Source organism: Triturus cristatus, chromosome 8 (genome assembly GCF_964204655.1).
Source record: "Triturus cristatus chromosome 8, aTriCri1.1, whole genome shotgun sequence".
Taxonomy (NCBI): domain Eukaryota; kingdom Metazoa; phylum Chordata; class Amphibia; order Caudata; family Salamandridae; genus Triturus; species Triturus cristatus.
In genome coordinates this window covers 1,296,461,720-1,296,489,130 of record NC_140591.1, presented here as the reverse complement: position 1 = coordinate 1,296,489,130, position 27,411 = coordinate 1,296,461,720, and positions in this window count along the sequence as shown.

Below are 27,411 nucleotides of genomic sequence, written 5' to 3'. Positions count from 1 at the left end.
CGATAAAATACTCTATGGAGAACATTTAAAATCCCATTAAAAAAAGAAAATTGGTGCATGATTTTCTTTCAATAGCATATAAAGCAAACCAAGAAAGATTTCCAGATGTTAACACTACAGTAGATTGTACTAAATATACAGAGCAAGCTAAATAAAGAAGACTACTTTTTTCATTTCTTTTTTTATTTATTTATTTATGTATTAGTTTTATATAGAGGTGATCACCGTATGGGTGGGGTGTGCTTTTCAACATAACAAAACATTGATGTGACATGCTCACAACTAACAAGGACCCGAGGGTCAAGTATCGAAGAATTAAAGAATTGTTGCAGATGAAAGATGGGTGGAAAGTAGGAAGGCCTAAGAGGGGAATAGAAATCAGAGAGAGTCTATATTGGGTATGAGGGAAAAAGGGGAAACCAGGGAGTAGGAAGAGACTGAAGTGGAGCAGGATCCTGAAGAGGCGGAGAAGAACGGTGAGGGAACTACATGGAAATTGAGGAATCTGAAGCGAGAAGAGCCGGTGGGGGAATGAGAGGGGGATGGGCAGATGAGGCCAAGATTCCTGGGAGAAGTAGTGGGGAGTAGAGGTGTGGAGAGGGTGGGGAAGGAAAGGAAGCAGGGAAGCGGATATGAAAGGAGAGAGCCAGTGGAGAGGCAGCTTATGAAACAAAAGTGGTGAGGGTAGAAGGAAAGCAGGCAGCAGATACACAAAAGCTCGTTCTTAGCTAGGCCTGGTATGACTGGAGATAGAAGCAACACAGGTATACCGATGAGAAACATTAGCCTTATTTAGTCATGTAGAGTCTAAAATGGACTGGTTTTGTTTGTTGGCTGAAAGACTTAGGGGCTTATTTACAAGCCCTTTGCGCCGCCGGTATGTCCATTTTCCCCATATTAAAAGTGACGCAGCAGCGGCGCAAGGAGCTTTTAAATAAGCCCCTTAGTAACTGACTAAGCCCAGAATGAAGAAAATCAAATTGTTATGGGTATCATTACAGCTACACCAGCGATAGAAACAGCCTGCTAATGAAAATAGGTTCTGTTCTGCATCTCATGAATCCTCCAAAAACAGGTAGTTTAAGAGATTTTGGCATTAATAGCTCAAAAAATCTGAACTAATATCACATGCTCAAATGTTGCTCTCTCCGAAAGGGCGTGGAAGGAACATTTGCAAAATGTATTTTTTGCAAACAAAGGATCCGAATGGATGGCACTAATGAATGTAATGTTATGATTGCAAAGACAGAACAATTAATTGTGCCCTCAAAAACAGTCAGCCTGATCAGGAAAGGAAGGAATATGAATGCACAAGGTCCTGGTAAGCTACTGATTTATATTTTGAAGATAGATGCTGACTGTAGGTATCATTTCTCCTGCTGCCCTGTGAGGAGTGTTTGAACTCTGACCAGATCACAAGGTCATAGAAATGGTATACTACCGAAGGAGCCTGGGACCACTTGGTCTGTTCAGTTCAATGTCAAGTCTGATGGTTCTTTTTAGTAGCATGAATGCATAGAGGGAAGGAAAGGTCTTGGGCCATTCGAAATACAGTATAACACCAATGGCTACACAAGAACCCAAACAGAAAACCAATGAAAGTTAGTCAATATATCACAAATTAAAAAATAATAGGACATAAATCCATCTCAGCATGAGGGTGTAGAAGTACAAAGGGAACAACAGTAAACCAATCCTTCTGTAAAGGTTCAACCACTGAAGCATAAGAAGAAGAAGTTCAATTACGATTATGCATGAGATGAGGAAACAGAAACTCAAGTGCCCTTGCATCTGCACTTCTTCTTGATACAGCATTTAAATCTAATCATCCCTACTCTAACTCTAAAGTGGCATCCCTAAACGAATTCCTGAGTGGGGTATTAGAGAAGAGAGGAAAAGTTTTCAGTAGACGAAGCCTCCCTCAGAAGTCATTTCACCATGAAATGGGTCAGAGGTATGAATCCACAAGCGATAGGAAGAGCACATCCATGCATAGGTGTACTCTGTCAGGAGTTCAAGCCGAAATGAGTAAGTATCCCTCTCCACAAAGCTGCATATATGTAACATAGTGTTCATCAGAAGGTCCTATAATGCTTTTCATTTCACAGACTGTATTCTGGGCTTTGCCACAAATATTTCCATGACGTGAACTTCCTTCATGGCCTACTCCATGCACACGCCCCTTGGTAGCATCTCGACTTTTGTCTTCTCTCCGTCTCCCGTATGAAAACACCTCCCTTTCCCTTATCTCCTATGACCATGCCAACTGTAACTCCTTCATTCTGCAACATTGCCTAATTGAAATGAAACAATAACCCTGCTCTTCTCTAATAAACGATGTCCACTTGCAATGCAAATGTGAGACAGGAACTTTCTGCAGATTTCACATACGAAGTTAAACATCGCTATCAGCAATGAAGACCCTTCTAATGCAATACAATTGGGGCCTATGAGACAAGCTAAGTTAATGAATTCACCATACAAGATAGGCTAACAAATACATCCACCGACTACATTAGTACACATTTTACATTCAACATCAACTTCAACTTAGTCGACTGCCCTCGGAAGCCCACCCATTGTTATTAATGCATCACTAAATCACATGTGTTGCATTTGTTACCATGATAAGTACATGTTCTAAACATTAAACCTTACATTGGGTTGCGTTAAATTAAAGAATAACATGTTCGTTGTTTCTCAATTTCTTCTAATACCTAATTCTCTAAAACAATGGATAATATGTGAATGTGTTTTACAACTATATTGCACTCCTAATATCCTAATAGTGTCCCAAGGTAGGATTCAAATCCTTTTCTCCATCAACTCCCCCCTCTGATGACGTTGAGTCATCACAAAGATACGTTTATCGATGATTACCCAGAGAATCAAGGAGCAAGAAGTACCGATCTAAACTGATGTTGTCACCATGCTCCATTACCTGAACTTCTCCATCCACCTCGTTATTATAATAGCTGTCCTGCAGCCTTTCTATTCGTCTGTCCTTCTCCTTCTGATCTCTTTCTCTTTCCTTCATTCTGTACCACCTCCCAAATTCACAAACCATCTCCCAACTGCACCAAATCCTTGTCCCACTTTATCCCAAACACCCTCAGCAGCCACGTCCCTCATTTCCAGATGCAAGTTAGTTATGTTACTAATGTACTTCTGATAATCCTTACTCTTGTCAGGGATATAAGTACAACACCGTTTGACCTTCAGGGTAAGACAAACTCCGCCATTAGACTCCTGGAATAGAATATACATTATAATCCAAAAACATCTTCCATGGACCATGAACTAAAAACGTGTGATCACATTCACTCTCTCCCACAAATGCAGAGCTATGCCTAACCTCAGACTGCTCACAACACAACCTTACCTTGTGTTGCCAGTCTAAAGCAAGCGGCCCTGGACTCCCCTTCACACGGTGGTACAACTCCTTCCCCCGATTAGGAGATTTGTGAGGTTTATGCCCTTCCTTAACAACTACTCTAACTTTTCTGCTTGGTCACAAATTTCCTCTCTACATTTGCTAAGATACAAGTCAAATTGTATCGATGGGCATAAGCAGTGTCTAAAGCAGTAATTGGTACAAAGCAACTCCCTATCATCTTGACAGTCTTTTTGGTGTCATATCTGTTCAAATGCTTATAACCTGACACTTCAGACAATACTACATCATAATTGGAAAACTAATATTCATAATGGCCTTTCTTATAAAACATACTAAGAAGCAACCTACAACTAATGCCATTTATCATGGGTAAGTGATGGTAGGTGATGCTCACCTCTACAGATGCATTTAGCTGCATGCATACATAGCAGTCCCTTGCTTCCATGGTATCTACATATTCATACAGCAATCTAGCATAAGCATTAAGGGGCAGATTTACAAGCCCCTTGTGTGACTTTTGCGCTGCAGTTGAGTCACTTTTTTGATGTAACAGCAGCGCAACCAATGCAGCCTATTTACAACGTGACGCCTCTAGGGAGATGCGTCACGTGGTAAAGCCCTGCGTCACATTATACCTGCATCAGGTATAATGTATGCAGGGTGGGCGTCCCCACGCAGGAAGGCCTCGTAAAAGTGATGCAGTGAAATCTACAAGATTTCACTGCGCCACTTTTAGGACGCCACTGCGTCAAAAGCTTACGCCTCCTTCAAGCAGGCGTAAGTAGTGATGCAGTGTAGTGGGAATAGACCTCAACACTCATTGCTGGAGTTGTGTCGTGCTTGTGACACGACTCCAGCAATGCGTGACTTTTCCGCCAACAGATGCGTCAGAATTTCTGACGCATCTGTCAATCCTTGCGCCATAGTGCGCCATATTGTAAATACGGTGCATCTATGGTGGCGCAAGGGTTTCTAAGGGTGGCGCAGGGAAAGTGACGCATCTGTACAGATGCGTCACTTTCTTGTAAATCTGCCCCTGAGTGTGTAATCGCCCTTAGACAAATCTATGTGGATATTTTGTTCTCCCCTAACAGCAAAATCATCACTTTATCCTAGATTACCTCTTTTTGGAACCCCTGGCACGAGGGTTACCACTTTAGAGACAACATCCTTTCATCCCTTTTCTGACAACCTGGGAGCTAACTCTACTATTAGTAATATTATCACTACAATAGTTATGAATGTGCCTATAATACACCTGCACTTTCTGTTCAGATTTCCAAACTCCATTGTCAGACAGTTTTTGTCTCAAATTGGAACCAGAACAAAGCAGCCACAAAGTCTCTTTTCTCAGTTAAGCTTCTCTCAACAATGTAGGAGACACAAAGGCCTCTCAAGCGGATCTGGGACACTTTTCCTTTTCTCCAGTTGTCTTCTGTTTACCCTTTTACCCCTATGTGTACATGTTTATAAGACCTTCATAACCCTATTCCATCTTCTTCTAGGTGTAATCCCTAATTTTATTCTTCATCTACTCGGGTCAAGGTAATCTTCTTTCTTTAGGTGCCCTTATCACGATTCATAAAGTTCATTCAACATCTCTAATGATTTTGATCCAATTGATGTTCAATCAATTGCAATACTTCAGTTCTCAACTCCGCTTTGTCTGCCGATCCTGGTTCTATGCCAAAAGCAGAGAAAGTGACATCATTCAGAATCAGTGATCATAGGCCACTCAGTCTTGGTGGATAGGGGGTGGCCAATAAAAGGTGAGCATGCACTTCAGTCCCAGGAATATTCAACAGGACTTTGATTATCAGCAGTGAAGTCTTGGAGCTCGCTCTCATCAGCATTGGCAGCTAGATAGGTCCACTCAGGTGAAGGGCACCTCCGACAAGCCACTCTAACTCTTTTGGACCTCCTGGAGCTCAGCCCCTCCTCTACCAGCCCTCTTTTAGGTGCAAGTTTCAGATTATTCCTTGCTTATCCATCTGGCCAAGTCTCTAGCAGGTTCATCCTCAATTTCGACTGCACTTACCCTGCTCCTTCACTAACTGACTCGTAAGGGTCAAACTCCTTCTCTGACACCACAGACATGTCTCCTTCGGAGGCGACACCAGCAACTTGTTCAACCATGCAGCCTCCACTGACTCCTCTGCAACTTTGGCTCTCACTCTGTGGTGACCATCCAGTAATGTCCGTCAGTACTCTAGACAGAGGAGCTATCACTTCAGAGGGACTTGGCACTCTTCATGTGTGAAAGGCATGGATCCAATTCGGAACTCCGCCACACTTCACAGAAGTCGTAGTCACCCATATCACTTGGTAGGGCCAACGCCAGTGGGGTTTGAGGCAGGTTTTTTATCACATGTCTCTTCACAAGCACCCAGTCTCTGGGGAACAGATCGTGACAAAGGTCTCTAGTCATTGGTGCAGTCGCTGCTTCAAGCTGATGAGACACAGAACAAACTACATCAGCCAATCCTTTACAGTAGTCGAGAACAAAATCATCCGTCATGTTAACAAGTGCATTGGCAGGCACGGCAGGCAACCTCTTTGCTTTCCCCATAAGGATCTCATAAGGGGACAAACCAGTCCAAATATTGGGGTACTGCACAGACTCATCAGCACTAGAGGCAATGCATCAGTCAATTTCAAGGAAGTGGAAGTACACACTTTCACCAGTCTGGAATTCAGGTTGCCGGTGACCTGCTTAACCATTACTGATGCCTCAGGCCTGTAACTGCAATACAATCTTTGTTCCATCCTCAAGGCTGCACACAGTAGATTTAGGACCTCATTATTAAAACGAGTTCCTCTGTCCGATTCTAATGTAGTTGGAAATCCGAACCTCGGAATGATTTCCCATAACAACAGCTTATTTACTATGAGACTGTCACACCTCCGTGTTGGATAGGCTTCAACCCAACGGGAGAATAGACAAACCAAAATGTATCGCAATCCATTGCACATAGGCATCTCACAATACTCCAGTGTATATGACAGCAAACACTTCTCCCAAATCAATAATTCAATGTCAGGTAATACATCCAAGATAAAAATACAATTGTTCCACAGACCAAATTTATTCAATTTTTATTATAAAAAAATATAAATAATTTTTATAAATACATAATTTCTTTAATATCACACATGTATATCAATTATAGAAATTACACCACCATGCTATAACAAATCAATATTTAGTACCTCAAATGTTGAGGAACCCCACCAACATGACGGAAAGCAGATGACTTAATATATATATATCAATTGATAAAACAAGACAAAAGACATAACACATTTGTCAAAACAAATAAACAATAAACAACAATGATTCAAACAACAAAAGAAAATACATACAACACCAAAACTAAATATAATGTATGCTCAATAAATTTAATACTCATTTATACATTTTTAATCAGGGCGCTAAGAAAACAATTTGTTCAGTGGCAGAAGGCCATCTGTATCACAAGCACTCTTGCTGTATATGAGGTGCAGGGGGCTCTGTATCAATATATGTCTCCTTAAGGTCTATAGGGACAATAAAACATCTAATAAACATAAAGGGCTAATACAGTTCCGAGCATTGGACAAAATAGCTAACCACACAAAGAATTCTTGAAATCCTCACCGATAAAGTGTATGACAGTAAAGAGCAACCCAAACTGTGAAAGGGGTCAAGGAGGATAAAGTGCAATGCAGAGTACCCACCAGTCTAATATGACCAGGAAAAAGGTGACAGCATTTGAGATATAATGAACAAAAGAAAAGAAACCAAAGGATATATACATCAACATTCGTTCTCAATAGAGTATGAAGCTGGCTCAGCCGAAGGGATCTGTCCAAAGTCACTTCTTCGCAAGAAGGAATAATATAGTGTGTGCCAAGGTAACTTTACCTAAGGACGTCTAAAGTTCTAAAAAATATGAAGAGGGCAAAACTGAAACAACATTAAACAGGTTGCTTGGCCGGCTGAAGTACCTAAAAATACCCAGCATGAAGAACCATAAAGTGACCCAAAGGGGTTCCCCTAATGATGCACAAAATGAAAACTAGACAGGTATAAGTATGTTGGACTTGGCGATAACTACAACAGGGTGAAAATACTGCGTCTGCCCCTTGGTGGTCCAAATAACCACCAATGAATATTAAAACGACTGTTGTTCTATAGGACTCGCAAAAGCTAACTGAGGATGATTAACATTAGCATGCCCCCGCTGGACCGAATAAAAACAATATAGTAGTGCAAGCTGCTATCGGGGTAGTGAAAATGAACAACTATACTAGGATAAAGAATGGCCATGAACCATGTGCTGCTTAACCAGTCTGAAACAATGCCACAGAGCCACTTACCCAGAAGTGCGAGTGGACTCACAGTGGTGTCCTATGTAAAGTATGGAGAGTCCAGTATGTTCATGAGCAAGTTCTGAAAGAATACACAGGGAGGAATAGGAGTTGTCAGGTAAGAGCTCCACTATCAAGGGAGTGCGAAAAGCAAATCAAGAGAGGCACTTACACGGGCATCCCAGCCGGGATTCCGGCTCTGTAGGCTACCGCCGTATGATGTGCTACATCCAATGAAACAATACGGGCACTGCATTAAGGGGAATATGGTGTAGTCTGAAGGTAAAAAAATTAAGAAAGAAACAGGATATCAGACTGGGCGCAAACTAATGCAAACAAAAAAGTCAAAAACCACAAAGGCAACAAGTCCGGAAGTACTTAAGATGCCAATAACGTCCTCCGCATGAAACAAAGTATTAAGGTGTTGACGTCCGTCCAAAGAAGGTACCCGAGACCTCGATCAGGGCGTGTATATATGTGGGTGGCAGTATCCGAAAAAGTACTACAATGAGAGGCACCTGGACCCAATTATGGAGCAAAGAGCGTAAAGAACAATGCTAAGTATGCTAATACGGTCACCATCTTGGAGTAAGTGCTCGTAGTAGCGCGCCGCCATTACTAAATATATACTGCCAATCTAGGATAACGTGGTGCAAAGGATCCTTCGGGACATTGCTGCGGAAAAATAAGGTCACAGCCCTAATAAAAATAAATAAATAGTAATAAGTAACTGAAGAGCATATATAAACAAACACTGAAAATGTGCAGACATACAAAATGTGGTTGCTCAGCTGCATTACAGGCCCAACATTATAAGACAATCTATTCACTATATCATACACAAGATAGGATCGCTCAATGGGGGGGAATTACAGGAATTACGTGTCCCCGGTGCGACAGCAGCGAGGCTGATATTGTTCATATGTTCGCGCTATGCCCACAGCTTAATGCACTAATTAAATCTATCGAATCTTTTCTAGAGGTAAACCTAGGAATAAAAATTACTCTTACGCCAGTATGGATTCTTCTTGGGGTAGGGGGTGGAAATGAGCAGGCAGGTTCATCTTACTTTATGTTTGTGGCTATGTCAGTTTTAAGAATCTGTGTCGCATCGGCATGGTTGGATAAGTCAGCTCCAACATTTCATCAATGGATAGCTAGATTATTGTCAGCATATAATTTGGAAAAAGGGATATATGATAGGAAGGGGAAGAAGGGTAGAAAGTTAGGTAAGCGTATTTGGGAACCTATTAGGAGCTGGAAGGAGCAGGCTTCTAATTAAGGGGAATGTTTCAATATGATTTTGTATGATAATTTTCTTTGCTGAAAAAAGTTCTTTCTTTCTTTTTTTGGGATAATGTATTGTATTCCTCTCTATTCCTGTCTTTGGTTTCTGTGATTAATGTTTCTTCTGGATATGGGGGTAGTGCTCTGTGCAAAATATATTCTGTTTTTGTGGATAAATAGAAAAACTTAATAAAAATATTTAAAAAAAAAAAAAAACAAAGATCCAATTAAAGATGGATGGGCCCTCAGTATACCCCTGTGGGAAACGATACCATGTTAAGACACTATCTCCCAACCGGAAAGCAAATAAAAATTGTCTCTCCTCATATAGTGGGATTGAGAAAAAGGCTTGCCAGAGGTCAATAACTGTGGAGGAGACAGATTCACATGGGATTTGGAAGAGTATCACTGATGGATTTGGTACCACTGGACAACAAGTAACCACAATGTTATAAATGTTTTGAAGGTCCTGAACAATAACATATTTGCCACTAGGTTTCTGTAAGCCCATAATAGGAGAGTTACAAAACTTCCTTCAGAATGGCTTGCTCAATCATGGAATTGATTATGTGAGTAATTCCCAACACTGTTTTGTGGTTATACTGTTGGGTCCTTGGGAATTTGGCATTAGGTTTACGCTGTAAGCAAACTGGTTCAACACCCTTGATGAGTCAAATCGCCTCTCCCAAAAAATCCCACACCACTAGGGAGCCGGTATCTCTGTGATCTATAGGCATATCCTCCATCGTTAGCATGGGAAACATGGACACAGAAATTCTCATTTGCCAGCGTAAAAACAATGTCCTTGTCATATGTTTGCAATTTTATTCCCTTTGGGTCCAATATATGGTACAGTTTAGTTTACACAACAGGTCACACACCAATAAATTTACAAGACTTCAACTGCAGACCACATACTGGTGTTGGCGCTCAAAAGACCCAACCTTAACAGGTACCTCCTCTGTCAGTGGGTTTGATATCCTCTTGTTCGCAACATCAACAACTTGGATTCAGAGGGGTAGGTTTGGGGCCTCTGATGTTCTTACAGTAGAGTGGGTAGCACCAGTGTTGATCAAGAATGTAATCAGGTGGCCATTCACATCTGCATCAACGTATGGCCCTCGCAGTTCTACCACCAAGTGTACACCAAGTATACATTCTTCCTTCCCTCTTAAGCAGCATCATAAGTACGGATCCTAACCAAAGTTATCAATCAACTTCATCAAGGACATCTGATGGTAAGCTCAATTCACCTGGGACACCACTGGAGGTTGAGGTACGGGTATGACATGACCTTGAGGTCCCTCCATATTTTGTGATCTAGATCTAGTTACAGTGGGTATAGATGCAATGTCATTCTGTCTTTCACTGAACCCCCCAAATTGCTCCTGATTTGCAGGGTTGAGGTGACATTCACGCTTCCAATGCCCCACCTTGTTACACAAATGACACCCCTTGGACCTTTTCAGTGTTGCCACACCGATTTCTGTATTGGGGTCGACAGGGGTAGAGCCCCCTCGGCCTTTCCCTGTCCAGGTATACCTCCATTTTCCTGCATCTGAACTCCAGCGGGATTTGCTACCTGCACCCAATGGGAACTTCCAGCAGGTGTCTGTACCTGTTCTCTTTGAGTGGTTTCCACATCTGCACCAACATCAGCTTCTCCTTCAATCCTTTATGTTTGGGATCAACCTCATCACTACAATACCTGCCTACCTACATAGCACAGAATTTCAACTTCTGTCCTATTTTGCCAGAAAATGTGTGGTTGTAGCATGACACTAGTCTCAGGTCTCAACCCAGTTTTGAACTTGGACACAAACTGTCCCATGTCCTTTGGGTCGAGTGTGTCCAATCCACTGTATTGTTTGAAAGCCTACAACAGCCTTCCATAGTACTCATGGACCGTCTCCATGGGTTCTTGGGTCATCCTATCAATTTAGATCCAGTCAATATCCTGCAGTGCTATTTTAGCTTGTACCCACCTGATCACCTGACTATACTTTTTCATCTCCATTGGTGGCGGACCATGGGTAATTGGGTCCCTGTCTGGTTGGTTCTCAGGCCATTTCTTACACACAGACCATAAGTCACTCGGTACTAAAATCTCAAACAACATATTTGAATCCATCCACAGCACCTTCTAGATCTTCTAGATCTCCAGAGCCCACAAAGTACATACACATATAGATATATACTAGAGTATATACAAGAGGTCTTGAATGCTCGACCTAAAAATGTAAGTGAGATGCTTACTCACTGTAAGAAATGCCACATGTCTGTCACCCTACAATTAGCCTTTGAGGGTGCATTTTCCATTTTTACTGTTCTCAGGCTCTATACTCATGTACCAAAAGTTAGGTACTGTTAAAAGAATCATCAGTGAACAGTGCGGAAAAAACATAATCATAAAGATTGTACAAAAAAACAAAATCTGAAATCTAACTTTGTGCTGTGCTGAATATCCATGGGGTGACTTATATGACTCTTCCCCTCAAAAAACAGTAACATTAAAGACATCAGATTCAGGACACAGGAGAACTTTGCTGTTTTCATCCATCAAATGTTTGCTAGTACTTTAAGCACAGATGTAATACTATGCTATCCTTCATCTGCAACTAAAAAATCTCCTTCTTGAAGAAATTACTAATTTCTTTTCATAAAAAGAGAACAAAGCGCTTCTCATATTCATATGCGGTTGTGGGTAAAAGGTGCACTTAAATTTAGAACGGACACAGATGAGTCTGTACTTTCTCTCAAAGAACAGTATATTGTATGTAGTATTCCAAAAGGCACTGAGGAAAAAGCATAAAGCAGCAAATACTGTATTTCCATTCACATAGATGTTCAAATATCTATCAGTAGAAATCTTTAATTGTTTTCCTAGTTCCCCGTTGACCCTTCCTGTTTTTCACAGTCTGAAGACAGAGCCTTCTTTCTAGTTTAAAAAAAAAAAGAAAACACCATAAAACTGTTAGAAAAATATGCTTTAAAAACAACAGTAGTTTTTACAAACATTTCAATAGTACTCCACAAAAATCTCAGGACTGGTGACATACTTTGTGACTGCCCCTGCATTTTAACCTGCACTCCTCTGCGGGGAATTCTTATTTACTCACAAGGGCCTCCTTCATGATGGGATACCACAACTCCTTACCCTTCTTTGTGGTCAATAGGGCATCCCTTCCATCGCCATTAATATTACTCCAAAGGCCAGCTCCCCAATGCTCCTCAGAGATACTCGGTGCCTTTAGAGCTACTTCATATAATAATAATAATAATAATACTGCATTTTATAAAGCGCGAACAGCTACCTCGCAATGGAGGTGTCCCGGCGCTAGAGGAGTACAGTTGACCTAGAGGCAGAAGGAAAGAGGCTAGCGGGGATGAATGAAGAGCCACGTTTTCAGTAATTTCTTGAAGCAAGGCTCAGAAGGTGCCTGTTGAATTTCTTGAGGTAGGGTGTTCCAAAGAGAGGTGACGTTTGCCGAGAAGGTCCGGCCGCCTAGTCGAGCCTTTCTCGATCGTGGAACAACCAGCTGAACACGGCAGTTGGACCGAAGTGCACGTGTTTGGGCATACCTTGGAAGGCGTTTTTTCAGATATTCTGGGCAGGATCCATGCAGAGATCTAAATGCTAGCGTGAGTGCTTTGAATTTTATTCTGCTGGTCACTGGCAGCCAGTGCAGAGAGCGAAGATGCGGAGAGACCGACTGTCTGAGAGGAATTCGCAGTAACAGTCTTGCAGCCGCATTTTGGACTACCTGGAGTTTTTGCGTCAGGTATTTAGGTTGGCCAAGGTAAAGTCCATTGGCGTAGTCCAGCCGAGATGTGACAGTGGCGTGGATAACCGTTTTCCGGCAGCTCTCCGGGAGGAATCTCAGGATTTTCCGGAGATTTCTAAGTTTGCTGAAACAGCACCCGGCAACTTGTTGGATGTGGGCGGTGAAGGCCATACTATCGTCCCATCTAACTCCAAGGTTTTTTGCCGAGCGCCTGGGCGAGGGGGCTGGGCCCATCTCCGTTGGCCACCAAAAATCTGAGGCGGGGGTGGGGCCTCTGCCGAAGAAGATCACTTCGGTCTTATTGGCATTCAGTTTTAATTTATTCGCGTTCATCCAGTGGGAGATATCTTGGAGGCATCCTTTGAAGTTCGAAAAGGACTCCTGCGTCATCTCTGAGTATGGAAATACCAACTGGGTGTCATCGGCATAAGAAATTGCCTTGACACCCCAGTTGGCAATCAACGTAAAGAGAGGCGCAAGGTATATATTAAATAAAAGGGGGCTGAGGGCCGACCCTTGTGGGACTCCACAGCTAAGGGCCTTAGGGGCTGAGGAAATCGTCCCTAGTGCCACCTTTTGTGTCCTCTCGGACAGATAGGAGTGAATCCATCCCAGCGCCTTGTCCTGGATGCCTATCTCGGCCAGCCGGCTGAGTAGTCTGGCATGGTCCACCGTGTCGAAGGCGGCCGACAGATCCAGGAGTACCAGCATTGCTGAGTTGCCTGCATCCATCGACCACCTTATTGATTCAGCTACCTCGACAAGCGCAGTCTCCGTACTAAAGCCTGGACGGAAGTCTGACTGTGTCTCATGTAGTATATTATTTGTTTCTACAAATTTGCTAAGTTGGCGCTGTAGGATTTTCTCTAGCATTTTCCCGGGGGCGGCTAAGAGTGATATAGGGCGGAGATTAGTGAGGTCTTCTGGATCACCATTGGGTTTTTTTTTTAATGGGAGGAGAGTGGCATGTTTCCATACATCTGGAAATGTACCCGAGGAGATGGATGAGTTCCAGATGTGTTGTAGTGTAGGTGCTACAAACTCAGCAATGGAGCTCCATAGTTTTGCTGGGCAGGGGTCGTCAGGGGAGCCGGATTTGCATCGAGTGAGTTCTTCTCTCGCCTCGCTCAGAGGGATAGTCATAAACTGGGTGAGGGTCTCGTTAGGTGCGTCTTTAAACACGAGGTCCTGTTTTTGCGTGTTTGTTTCAGGTCTAAAGGATTCATACACCTTTTTGATCTTTTGATCAAAGAACTCGGAAATTTGCTCGCAGAGAGTAGTTGTCGGTGCGACCTCCCTCTCAATGCACTTAGGCTTAAAAAACGATTGTACTACTTTAAAAATCTGTTTGCCTGACTGCTCTGCCTGAGAAATAGAGTCCGCATAGTATTGTTTTTTACCTTTCCTAATGGCTTTCCGCAGTTTTTTGGAGGCCTCCTTATATATCATTCTTTCTTCCTGGCCGTAGTTTGCTCTCCATAACCTTTCCAGCTTTTTGCAAGCTGCTTTCTCTTTCCTTAGGTCCTGCGAAAACCAGGGCGCTGAGGGGGATTCTCTCTTTGATAATGCTCGTGTAGCCGGAGCAATGGCAGAGAACATCTTTCCGATCCATTCATTAAGAAGCTGGGCATCTGTATTAGCATTATTGGTCAAAGAAGGGGTGGTTTGTGCTAGGACAGGGCCCATAGTGTCAGGGGTCAGCCTTTTCCATTGTCTCTTCAAGAAGTAACATTTGCTTGAAGCAGAAGTGTCATAGACCATGTTTAGTGTAAAAGGGACCAGAGAGTGGTCTGACCATGTCAGAGGGAGTGGTGCTTCAGGCAACACGTTCTTCATATTAGAGAAAATGAGGTCAATCGTGTGGCCCCCTGAATGTGTAGGGCCCTCATTTATCAGTCTAAGACTGGCAGTATTTAGTGTTGCTCTGAGCATCTCTGCCATGGCACAGTCGGACTTATCCATATGGATGTTGAAGTCTCCTACCACAAGGAAATGGGGGTGGAGGAGGGAGCTCTGAACAATCGTATCCAGTAAATTGTAAAGGTTGGCATCTGTGCTGCCAGGGGGGCGATATATCACCAGTCCTGCGAGTGACAGCTGAGGGCTAACCTGGAAGCAAAAGTGGAGGCCTTCAATTCCCTGGATAGTTGTCGGGGCCGAGGATGTTAGCCTTAGTTGTTCTCTGAAAATAATAGCTACGCCACCGCCTCTTTTTGTCCCAGGTCGGTTGGCGAGACATATTTTGAATCCCAGAGGTACAGCTAGTGCAATGGAGGTCGTATTGTCCTCCTTCATCCAGGTTTCAGTTAAAAATAGGATATCCCATTCCTGCTCTTCTAGTAATAGCCAAACATCATCTGCATGTTTGGCTAAGGATCTGCAATTCAATAGGCCAGCTCTAAGGCTTGTGCGGGTTGGTAGTTTACGGTAAGGGGGCCCTACAAAGTCATTTCTACCTAGAACTATTTCACAGTTGCCACAGGTCTGCGGAGGGTTGAAGGTCAGAGGGTCTAAAGTGTGAGAGCACCGATTGGATGGGGGGGCAAATGCTCTTAGTTCCTCACCTGACCACACTATCCTCTCACCTTGAGTTCTGTGACCGGCAGCATAACTGGCCTTGGCCGCGGTCTGGTCGCGGACGGGCGCAGACGGGCTTGCCTTAGGCGCGCCTTCGGCGCGCAAACGGCGCTCCCGCTGCGCTCGTCCGCTGCGCTTCCGGGGGAAGCACATGATAAATAGGGAATGGGTAGAGGGCGTGGCCTGGCGGTTAGTGGGCGTGTCCTGGGAGTCCCGGGGGGAGCGTCAATACCAGGAAGTATCCCGCCGCAGCGATGCCAGCAGCTGCGCGGTGGTGCCCAGAGGGGAGGGGTGGGTTTATGTAGTAAAATCACCCAGAAACACACTCAAATCTTAAAACAGTTTAAAATCACTGCCAGATACAAATTTATAAAAAGCGAGGATCGCCTCTCCCGGCTTCCGCCTCAGGAGGTCGACGTAGTCCAACTCGCGCTGTTCGTGGCGCGCTATTTAACAGTATGTTAGGGGGCGTGGCCTGGCGGTTAGTGGGCGTTTCCTGGGAGTCCCGGGGGGAGCGTCAATACCAGGAAGTATCCCGCCGCAGCGATGCCAGCAGCTGCGCGGTGGTGCCCAGAGGGGAGGGGTGGGTTTATGTAGTAAAATCACACAGAAACACACTCAAATCTTAAAACAGTTTAAAATCACTGCCAGATACAAATTTATAAAAAGCGAGGATCGCCTCTCCCGGCTTCCGCCTCAGGAGGTCGACGTATGCCTGAAACAACCTGTATGTATCGCTCCCCTCCTTACAGTCAGGCACTAAGTCTCTGGGTATATGGACTATTTCTTCTCCACTGGACATAGTATTGCTCCCACCATTTTTGCTAGACTCCAACAGCTTTTTGGCCTCTAATTCCACCTCCTTGACAGTCACTTCATGAGCCTACAAGACTCTTTTCTCTGCCAAGTGTCTCAGATTTTCTCTCCTCTGCAGCCACATAGCTCGGCTGCAGCCTTAGTTTACTCTCAGCCTGTCTGTCCTTAACTCCTCAGGGAACTTGGTTTGCATCAAGTCAGGCAGGGAACTCTCTCTGTGGGATACCCTCTCTTCTGGAACCTTTCACTGGCAATTTCTCTACTCCTTCCCCTCTTTCTCAGAGACAATACCCTTAGGGGACCTGACTCTAAGGTCAACTACAATCAAGATACTCCTTTCTCAAGATTGCTGAAGTGGCCCTCTGAAAACTCTTCCTGTGGTGCAGGTTACATTGCGCAGATGTCCTCCCAGGTTGTAAGGGAAAACTAGTACTCAAAAGTGGACATACGGGTGAAGGAAATGGATGTGTGAATGGTCTCATGGGTGTTTGAGTAAGTGTGGCAGTCACTGTCTGGCTAAATAAGTGATGGTTATATGAGCGCTTTTGTGGTGAGTGTCATTGGATCTGTAAATGCCTGCCGGACTGTATGAGAATAAGCAAATTACATACCATTAAATTACATACTCTAAGCAAACACCCACATCTAATTCAAAGCACATTCATTTATACTGACATAATACAATGAATGTTCCTTCAGTATACTTAATCCTCTTTCTCCTTTCCTGCTCACTGCATTTTTAGTTAAGGTTCTCATCTAAAAGCAATACATTTTCATTCAGCTTATATACACACTCTATTATTTTTCTAAATTAACTTTTATACACTACAACCTAATTACCAGTACCCTTAAAAGCTCTTTGCTCTTCTCTCAGTTATATGTTTATGTCTGGTAACTTCTGTATTCATTTGAAATCTCATCTCAGAACTCATGCAAACCACCTCCTCTCTTAGTAGAAAAGTAGCTAAAATGGGTATCAGTCTCCATGTGCACTTTCTTCTGCTGCTCTATTTAACAAATCACAGGCTTCCTTTCATCTATCTTTTTTATTATGCCACTTCTAAATGGTCAGCATTTCTTTCCATGTTTCTTGCAAAGAAGCCCCATTTGGTTGTTTTTTCCACAGCCCCGTAGAAACTTTGCTGTAAATTTGCAGGTCTGCATGGATCTATGAATGCATGTGTGAGTGTCTGAGGGGGTCTGTGAGTGGGTGTGAGTGTGTAAGTGGGTCTGTACATGGGCATCTCAGTATGACAGTGGGTCTGTGAGTGGGTGTGTGAGTGTCTGTGTGGGGCAGTGAGTGGGTGTGTGAGTGTATGTGAGTGGGTATGTGATCATCAGAGCAGGTCTGTGAGTAGGTGTGTGAGGATATATATGTTTTTTTTTCAAGTCATGGCGAGCTCCAAGTATCCCTCACAGAGTGATGCTTAGCACCGCAAGGGCTCCGCTAATCTCACATGTGAGAAATTAAAAATGTTTTTAGGCTAATTCTTACCCAACATACTGCTACTTTTGCTACCTCTGTTACAGAAATATGGGGCGAAGGAACCTCTACCCAGGCCCCTTCATCTATTTTACACACTACTTTTAGACCCAGAGACCCTTTCTCGAAATATAAAATGTCACCAGCCATTCAGGGCCTTGCTGTGGCACATGGAGATGTGGATACACTCCGGGTGGATCAGTGGAGGGTCCGTGTTTGAACATTTCATTAACATTTATGAAACAGTGGCAAAATTATTGGCAAAACAAAAAAATATTTTCCTATGGAAACGAGGTCCTAACTATAACTATTTACCGGTGAGTGCCAGTAGGTTATATACAATTCGACCTACAATACTAGCTCCTTCTCCAGCTCGAATTATTTCTGGTCCAGGTAACAAATGGCACAACTCGTCGATTTTCCAATAATCCTTTTTATTTAATCTTGCTCACCAAAGTGCATAGTGCAGTCCATTACAGAGCCCACATGTTTCAGATGAAACCTTCCAGTCCCCCCACAGAGCCCCAGACCACCACCTGCTCGGGGCTCAATTTCTGTTGGAGGAGGGGACCACACAGCCCCCCTCGTGGAGCCATGAATGACCCTGGGGACCATCACCCTACTACTACTTAAAAGAAAGCATAGAAATTCACTGAAAAACAAAGATTACAGGGACATTATAGTTAGAAAGTTAGCATTTAAAAAACCTCAGAAATTCACTGAAAAAATAAAGCTTACAGGGACGTTATCATTATGCTCAGGTTTCACTTGTACAAACCAGTGAAATTGTTAGTGAGCTAACTATTACTCATGCCCCTCAATGCACTGCTTATGACCTCACATATTACATCACTGATGACATTGTCAGTGACATCACTGATGGCATCACTGATGACATCTCAAATGACTTCACTGATGACATCATCCACAGAATGTTTGACGCACCCACTCACACTCCATATAACTATTCATACACCCACTCCAACCTTCACACAACTATTCACAAACCTATTCACACACCCATACCAGTACTTACACAGCTACTCAGTGAGTCTAGATCAACACACTCATTTACCCACTCGCCAATACAACCACTCATAGACCCACTCACTCACTAATACAGCCACTGACATATCAATTCCTACATACTTACAGCCACTCACACACTGAGTCAATCAACCATAGAGCTACTTACAGACCTACTCACTCACTCATACAGATAATACTCACCCATAAGGTTACACACAGACTCACTCACTTACTCATACAGATACTAACATGTACTCACTCACCTAGTCAGTCACTGACCCAAACATACCCTCACCCATGCAGCCATTCTCACATTCACTCACTCACCCCTGCACTCACTCATATACCTCATCACTCACCTATACTGCCTTAAACATGCACTCATTCACGAACACAGCCATACACACTTACTTACTCATAAAGCCCATCACACATGTATTCACTGACCCATACACTCACTGTCTCACCCACTCAGTCATCCATACAGGCACTAACACACTCCCTCACCCACCCACACAGAAACTCAGACACCCATAGAGAGAGTCAGACAACCAATCACACCCCTATACAGAAACTCACATACTACTTCACACACCCATACAGCCACTTAGAGACAGTTAACAGACAGATACAGACATTCACACAACCACTCACTCACCTATACATTCACTGAGACACCTAATCACTCATTTATACAGTTATCCATGCCCCCCTGAATCTTCCATACATGAACTCATACAGCCACTGATTGACCAATACACCTTGGTATCTATATTTAACACTCATAAACATTTTAAAAAACACTCACAATCACTGGATGATGTCATCAGTGATATCATTTGAGATCTAATCAGTGATTTCAAGAGTGATGTCACTGACCATGTCATGAGTTATATAATATTTGAGGTCATTAGCAGTGGATTGCGGAGGTGTGAGTTATAGTTATTTTTTTTCACAAATAAATAACAAAGGTTACAGGGATGTTATAGTTACGGTCAGATTTTACTCACACAAAACCGGAGAAATTCGGCCGTTATAGTTAGCTGAGTTAACTATAATTCATGCCCCGCAATGCACTACTTATGAGCTCACATATTACATCACTCATGACATGGACGGTGACATCACTGATCATATCACGCATGACATCTCAAATGACATCAGTGATATGTGATGTATTTGTCTCTTGAGGGTCCTTGCGGGCTAACTAGCCCCCCTGTTACCTCAAATTAAGTCCCATACAGCTGGATTGCTGGGAGGTGGTCAGAGGCCTTGCCTGCTTCTCCACCACTCTACAAATACATCTCCTGGCACACTGCTGCTTGTGGGAAGAAGTCCACTTTAGTCCTGAGACCCTCAGGAAGCAAGGGAATACCACCCCCCAACCAGCAGTGCACCAGGAGGTGCTTTTGCAGATTGGTGGAGAAAAGGGGCCTGGGCCCTGACCAACTCTCAGAAATCCTACTGTGTGGGGCTTACTGGACATAACAGGAGGGCTTGTTTGCTCCTACGACCCCTCAGAAGCTAAGGGGACTTCAACCTCCAACCAAGAGAGTACCGGGAGGCTCATTTGCAGAGTAGTGGAGAAAGGGGTCGGGCCTCCAACGAGTTGTCGGCTTCAGATTTTGTTTTCATTTCAGGAATCAGGGCTGTGTGGTCCCTCTTCCCTTGACCCTTTTGGGCCCCAGGGACTACATCCCCCTGGGGCCTGAGATATTCTTTTATGTTTTAGTTATATGAAATTGTAGAAGGACTGTGTGGCCCCTTTCCCAAAGCCAATTTTAGCCCCAAGGACCCCATCCCTCCACCACAGCTGCAGTGACAATCACTACCAATCTACATCTCTTGACGAGTCTCCCACCATGTCGTACTTTAATTTCTGGGACCGCGTAGGGGACAGGGCTCTACCCCCGCCTATCTCGATACTAGCGAACCGCAAATGGTAAATGCGACATGTAAGAGTGTTTTATATACCGTTCTAGTTATGAATGCACTGTGTACACGTCATTTTGCTTCACTACGCGGGTTCCATTTTGGAAGCAGTGGCCATCTTGTCATTGCCCTCACATAGGCTATAATAGAGCAAATACGGGCCTCACAGTACATGGGCTTCTCCTTTGACTTCTCTGTGACCTGGGCAGCTGGCTCTGCTGCCCCGGGTCAAACCGGTCTCACGAGCTCCCCTTCCTCCGTCCACCTGTGATTAGCATCAGGGCTTGACCCATCATAAAACCCTTTCATTCTACCGAAACCTCCGGCTAATCTCTTCCACACTTGCTTGTTCCTGCTTTATGACTTGTTTCCCAAAACAGGAGATGCTCATGTTTATTGGGGGGTCTGCCAACATCAAATGTGGGATCTGAACCTTACTGTGTAAATCATTGTGGGCTGGCCGAATTGGAATGTGGGATGGTCATCATGACTCTGTCTTTTCTTTGTAATATATACTTGTATATGGCCGTATCATAAAACCCAGGAATGTATGCTTGAGGCCAGAAAAGGCCTATTTAAAGTGAAGTCCGTTTCTATGATTTGCAGCAGTCTCCTGAGAACATACACGCTGTTGTACTTCTAGGATACCTGTCATTGGTCTGCAGCCAATAAACGATTCTTTGACTTCACCCAGAAGACTCTGTGTTTCTGTAGGTCCGGAACAGGGTGAACCCAGAAGTCATAGGGTGTGTGCCCCTGCACCGCTGGGTCTAAAATACCCAGTACTTCAGTTTGGCGCCCAACTCGGGCCGATTTCAGCGGTACCAGTCCAAGCCAGAGGTTCGTGAGGAGCTTCGTGTGGAAATTCTGGAGGAAGGCCGCCACTTCATCGACCCCTGCATGTCGACGTGGTCCGAAAGTCTTTTCTGCGAGGTTCTCCGCGTCCCGACGGCTACGAAGGACTGCTGCCCTGATTAATTGACCTGTTTTGGACCCTTGACGAGTTTGAGAGAGCGAAACAATCGAGAGAGTCTTCTGGTGACGCCATTGATCAGCAATATTCAGTTAAGTATAAGTGGAGCGTCTCCCATTTGTTTTGGTATCCTTCGGGATCATTTGAAATTAGTGATTTGGAGTTTGCAAACCCCAAAACCAGAGGACTCGTGTATTCACGAGACTATCGTAATCGATAATCCTTTGACGTTTGGGATCTAGACTAGTGAGCGAAGATGCCTGGTTCTGGAATATTTGGTAGATTATTCTGTTTGGGTTGTGGAAAAGATTTCCAGCTAGAGGAATCATGTCCGGTTCCTCCGGTTGGAACTCCAACTTATGAGCTCTATGTGAAGCATGGCGTAGGCCCCATTGCATATAACGAAATATGGGTCCACTACACTAGAAAAGACGGTGTTTTAAAATGGCCCCAAAATGGTAGTTTCGATACCGATGTTTTAGATAATTTGGAAATTAAATTGTTCAAGAAGAAAGCCCGGCCGGCGATGTTTGACTCTTTCCGCTTATGGGGAAAGGAAGCCAGACAAAAGGAAATTAAGTTAGCGAAAAAGAATAAAAGAGAGAGAGGTATGACAGTAATGCAAGCAGCTGTACAATTTAAAGATAATGAGGAGGAGCAAATGAGTGAGCAATTGCACAGGCAGCGCAAGTTAGGTATCGATAAATGTTACCCAGCTTTACCACACTCTAAGCAGAGTGAGTCCGAAGAAAAGGAGAAAGATCCCCTGATGTCACATTTGTTGAGTTCGCCACCCCCGTATGCTCAAAATGCCATGGCGCCTCCCCAGCTTGTAAATATGCCACCTCCAGTGAATATACTGCAAGCCTTGCCACAACCGCCAGCTGTGTTCCCGACTGCCCCCGCGCTCCCTGCGACTTTGCCTAATTCAGCAGCTGCCTCTTCTGACACTATTCCTTGCACTACTTCAGTACCTGTTTCTACATCCTCTTTTCTTCCCTCTGTTTTTCCCCCTGTTTTCGCTTCAAATTCTCCTTCGGCGCGACAGCGTTTAGCTAATGTGGTTACTACGTTAATGTCGCCTCTCTTTGATTCGTCTGGTGCGACTCCTGGCTTACAGCGTAAGCAATTGCGTAGTCAGTTGCCTAACCCTGATGAGCAAAAGGTAATAGATCGCATGGCGCGCAGATGGATTGTTTTCCCTTCATTGTATGATGTGGAGTCAGTGGTTAATGTCTTCTATCAGTGGGATGCCCCGAAACAGAGATATGTGTTTGAGAAAATGTGTGAAATTCTCTGTGAAGAATTGGAGGATAGTGGTAAGAATCCGAGCCCGCAGGAGTTGTGTAGAGTGAGGTCTGATTTTGGAACTGGTATAATTGTGGATCGCGGTATAGATAAAGCAGTTGCGGTTGTATTGTCCTTCAGGAATGATGATTGTCAACAGTCGTTGTTTGAACCTGATGTCCTTGTGGGGAAAAAGGTAAAAGCGCGACAATACCCTATGAGAGAAGTTCCCCCGGTATGGAAGGAAGCGGTTGCAGCTGCCGGTGGTGCCCCCGCTGTGGCAGCGCATTTCCAGCGTGTTTGGGTGCATGTTCCATGGAAGCGCTCTGAGGTGTTAGCGCTTAAGCAGTCCTTACCTGATCCCCGTAAAAACCCAGCGGGTTATTATAAAGAGTTGTCACAGACGGCAGGGTCATGCGTTATGAATCTGGCCGACATAGACATGTTGTTTGGTGATGTTGTTCCACAGCCTCTATGGGGGTCAATCCGTAATGTAGATCACGATGCAGAACTAGGGGACACATGGGCTAACATTGTTGCTGCTGATGCTAGACAAACTGGTGGTGCGAAACCGGAGCCTTTAGTAGCTGAACTGCCTGGTAGAATTATCACGTATATGAAGACAATAATGCCTGCGATGCGCGTAAACTGGGACAAATTATCTGCATGCAAGCAGAAGAAGGATGAGACGGTGTCAGACTTCTTTACCAGGTTTGAAGAGACGTTTATTGATCACAGTGGGCAGGATATGAGTACTGAGGGTGGCCAACGGTTATTTGTGGATAAATTTGTGCAGAATTTACTTCCTGACCTGTGTAAAAAGTTGAAAGATTCAGAGAGTTCTTGGGCTGTTTCTTTTTCAGCGCAAATACTGGCTACTGCACAGTATTACGAAAATCGGGATAAAGACGAGAAAGATAGGACAGAAAAGAAAACAAAGGAATTAAAGACAAAGGTCCTTTTACAGCAGGCCTATCCACCACGTGGAGGTCAGAATAATTATAGGCAACCCCAAGGTGTCTATCACCAACCCCAACAGTTTCAGAACAATCAGCAAATGAACGGGTATTATCAACCACGTGTCCCTGTAGGTCCCAACCAATGTTCATACTGCAAAGAGGAAGGTCATTTTAAATATAGTTGCCCTAAATTACTGCAGCGGAACGGTAATATGTATGGCGCAAGAGGTAGAGGTGGTCAGCAAGCTCCTAGAGGTAGAGGGCGTGGAAATGTACCCCAGAACGCGCGTCCTCTGCCGCCTCAAAATACCATTAATAGCTTTGATCAGCAAGCTAATGCGACTAGTAGTACGGCCCAGTACTATAATAATGATTATTATGCAGAGGATGGTGATGCAGAAAATAATGATTACTAGGACAGCCATAGACAGAGAGAGGGAGTTGTTTCAGTGCCAGTGGATCAGAGTGGACCGTACGTTGAGGTGACTACAGCAAATGTAACGGAGCCTTTTCTGCTAGACACTGGTGCTGCAAAGAGTTCAATCATGCATTCAAAACTCCCTGGCGCACCTTTGTCTGGCGACATAAATGTTTCAGTAGGTTTTTCTGGCGCCCCTGTTAGGAACCCGATTTCTAGTCCCATGTCACTTTCTGTTGGGCCTTGCGAGCTGAAAGCACCTCTGATTCTGACAACAGGTTGTGGTGAGAATTTGTTGGGATTAGATTTGTTGAAAAGATTGCATGCTACACTGTATTGTTCTCCTTCAGGAGTACAACTTACATTAGGTAAGAAAGTGATTTCCCCGATGTACTTGTCCAAAAATACAATGCCGCCTGAACTGTCATCCCTTCCGGATGCCCTTTGGGCTACTGGTCCCAATGATGTGGGCCTCTTGGAGATACCGCCATACGCGGTGACTCTAAAGGCTAATGTCAGACTGCCACGTATTCCCCAGTATAAGATCTCTAATGAAGGCCAGAAAGCGTTGTTAGACATTGTCGGCGACTTGATTAATAAGGGTGTGATTGAAGAAACAAGAGGCAACGTTTGCAATAGTCCGATTTTACCTGTCTTAAAACGAACAGGCCCTTCACAGCCACCTGTTTACAGATTTGTGATTGATCTTAGAGAGGTTAATAAGATTGTTGTACCACAGTTTCCAGTTGTCCCTGATATAACTGCCTTGTTAACAATGATTCCAGCCTCTGCTGCATGGTTTTCAGTGATCGAATTGAAGAATGCTTTCTTTAGTATCCCAATTGCAGAAGAGAGCAGAGACATTTTTGGTTTTAGTCTGGGAGGCCGAAGCTTCCGCTTCAAACGCGCTCCCCAGGGCTACTGTGAGAGTCCATCTATATACAGTCAAGCTTTGAAAGCACAACTTGATGCACTTGTTTTACCTAATGGCGCTATCCTGATTCAGTACGTGGACGATTTACTAATCGCTGCGGATACTGAAAAGATCTGCAAAGAAGCTGCATTGTCATTGTTGCGCCATTTATCTGTTTTCCATCACAAGGTGTCTCTCTCTAAGCTGCAATATTGTCGACAAGAAGTGACCTACTTAGGTCATCTCTTGTCGAAGGAGGGAAGGAAACTGACCCCAGAGAGAATTCAAGCTATTGCACAGTTGAGTGTGCCAAAAACACAGAGAGAAGTGCGTGCTTTCTTGGGAATTACCTCATACTGTAGGCATTGGATCCCTAGTTTTTCCTTGCTGGCAAAACCTTTGTTAGCATTAACATGTAAAGACACACCGAATCCTATCCCATGGTCTGAAGAGTGCCAGAAAAGTTTTGTGGAATTGCGTAATGCATTGTGTTCAGCTCCTGTGTTGGGTACCCCTGACTACAGCAAGCCTTTTACATTGTATGTTCACGAGAAAGATGGATGTGCGTTGTCAGTGTTAACACAGCCTTTTGGTGACAGACCGCGCCAATGCGCATATTTTTCATCCACCTTGGACCCTGTAGCGAGGGCATTGCCAAGCTGTCTGAGAGCGACAGCTGCTGCAGCTATGTCTATCCGACAATCTGCTGGTTTGGTAATGGACAACACATTGATTGTTATGGTTCCACATGCTGTAGACACGTTATTAAATAGAACCAAGACACAGCACTTGACTAGTGCGCGATTATCAGGCTATGAGCTTACACTGTTAGCCAATCACATACGCATAAAGAGATGCAATACGCTGAATCCAGCTACGCTATTGCCGATTCCAGCAGACTCAGATGAGATTGAGCAACATGACTGTCTGTTCAGAACGGAAGAAGAGACGAAAGGAAGAGTGGATCTAAAAGATACTCCCCTGACTGAGTGTGATGGTACTTTATGGGTGGATGGTTCATGTTTCAAGCTTCCGAATGGCGATACGACTGCTGCATATGCTATCACGACTTTGCACACGATTGTGGAAACTGCACGAGTGCCACATAACTCGGCCCAAGCAGCAGAATTAATCGCCCTCACGAGAGCGTGCGTGTTGTCTGAAGGAATGAGAGTGAACATATACACAGATAGCCAGTACGCCTTTGGCGTGGCTCATAATTTTGGGCGACTGTGGAAAGAGCGTGGGTTCCTGACGTCACATGGAGCTAAAATTCAGAATGGCAAGCTGGTGAATGATCTCCTTGAGTCACTGACCTTACCGTTGCAAGTTGCGATCATGAAATGCAGTGCGCACAGGAAAGTTACAGATGATGTTGGTCGTGGGAATGCGTTTGCTGATGAGACCGCGAAAGAAACGGCACAGAATGTGAAGACTAGGATGTATGTTGCAGGCCCCGCAAGATGGGTTAATGATGTTGGGATGTGTGAAAACACAATAGAGAGTGTGAAGTCGCTTCAAGCTGAAGCCACAGAGGAAGAGTTAAGCAAGTGGAGAGAAAGTATGGGTAGGTTGGATGAGAATGGTTGCTGGATTGATCTGACAGAACATAAGCGATGGTTGTTACCTGACGCATATGTGCTTCCAGTGGTTACTATGGCACATGGAATGGCACACATCAGTACGAAAGGAATTTGCAAGTTGTTGGCTCCAGTATGGCAGAATGCTGGGATTCCCAAGTGTGCAGAGAATGTGGTCAAGAATTGCATGGTATGCTTGAAGTACAACCCTGGTAGGGGAACCCCAACTCCAGCTGGTCACTTTGCACCCCCATCATGTCCATTCGAAGTTTTGCAGCTGGACTTTATTCACATGGAAAGATGCAACAACTTGAAATATGTACTGGTGGTTGTTTGTGCTTTCTCGAAATGGATAGAGGCTTATCCTCTGAAAGATAACACTGCCCTATCCACAGCTAAAGCCCTTGTGAAAGAGTTCTTCGCTAGGTTTGGAATGCCAAGAATGGTGTGGTGTGATAACGGAAGTGAGTTCGTGGGTAAAGTGATGAAGAATGTATGTGAAGGTTTAGGCATCCAGCAGAAATTCCATGCTGCAAATCACCCCCAATCAGCTGGATTAGTAAAGCGCTACAATGGAGCCTTAAAGCTCAAGCTGACCAAAATCCAGGCGAGCACCGGTCTTAAA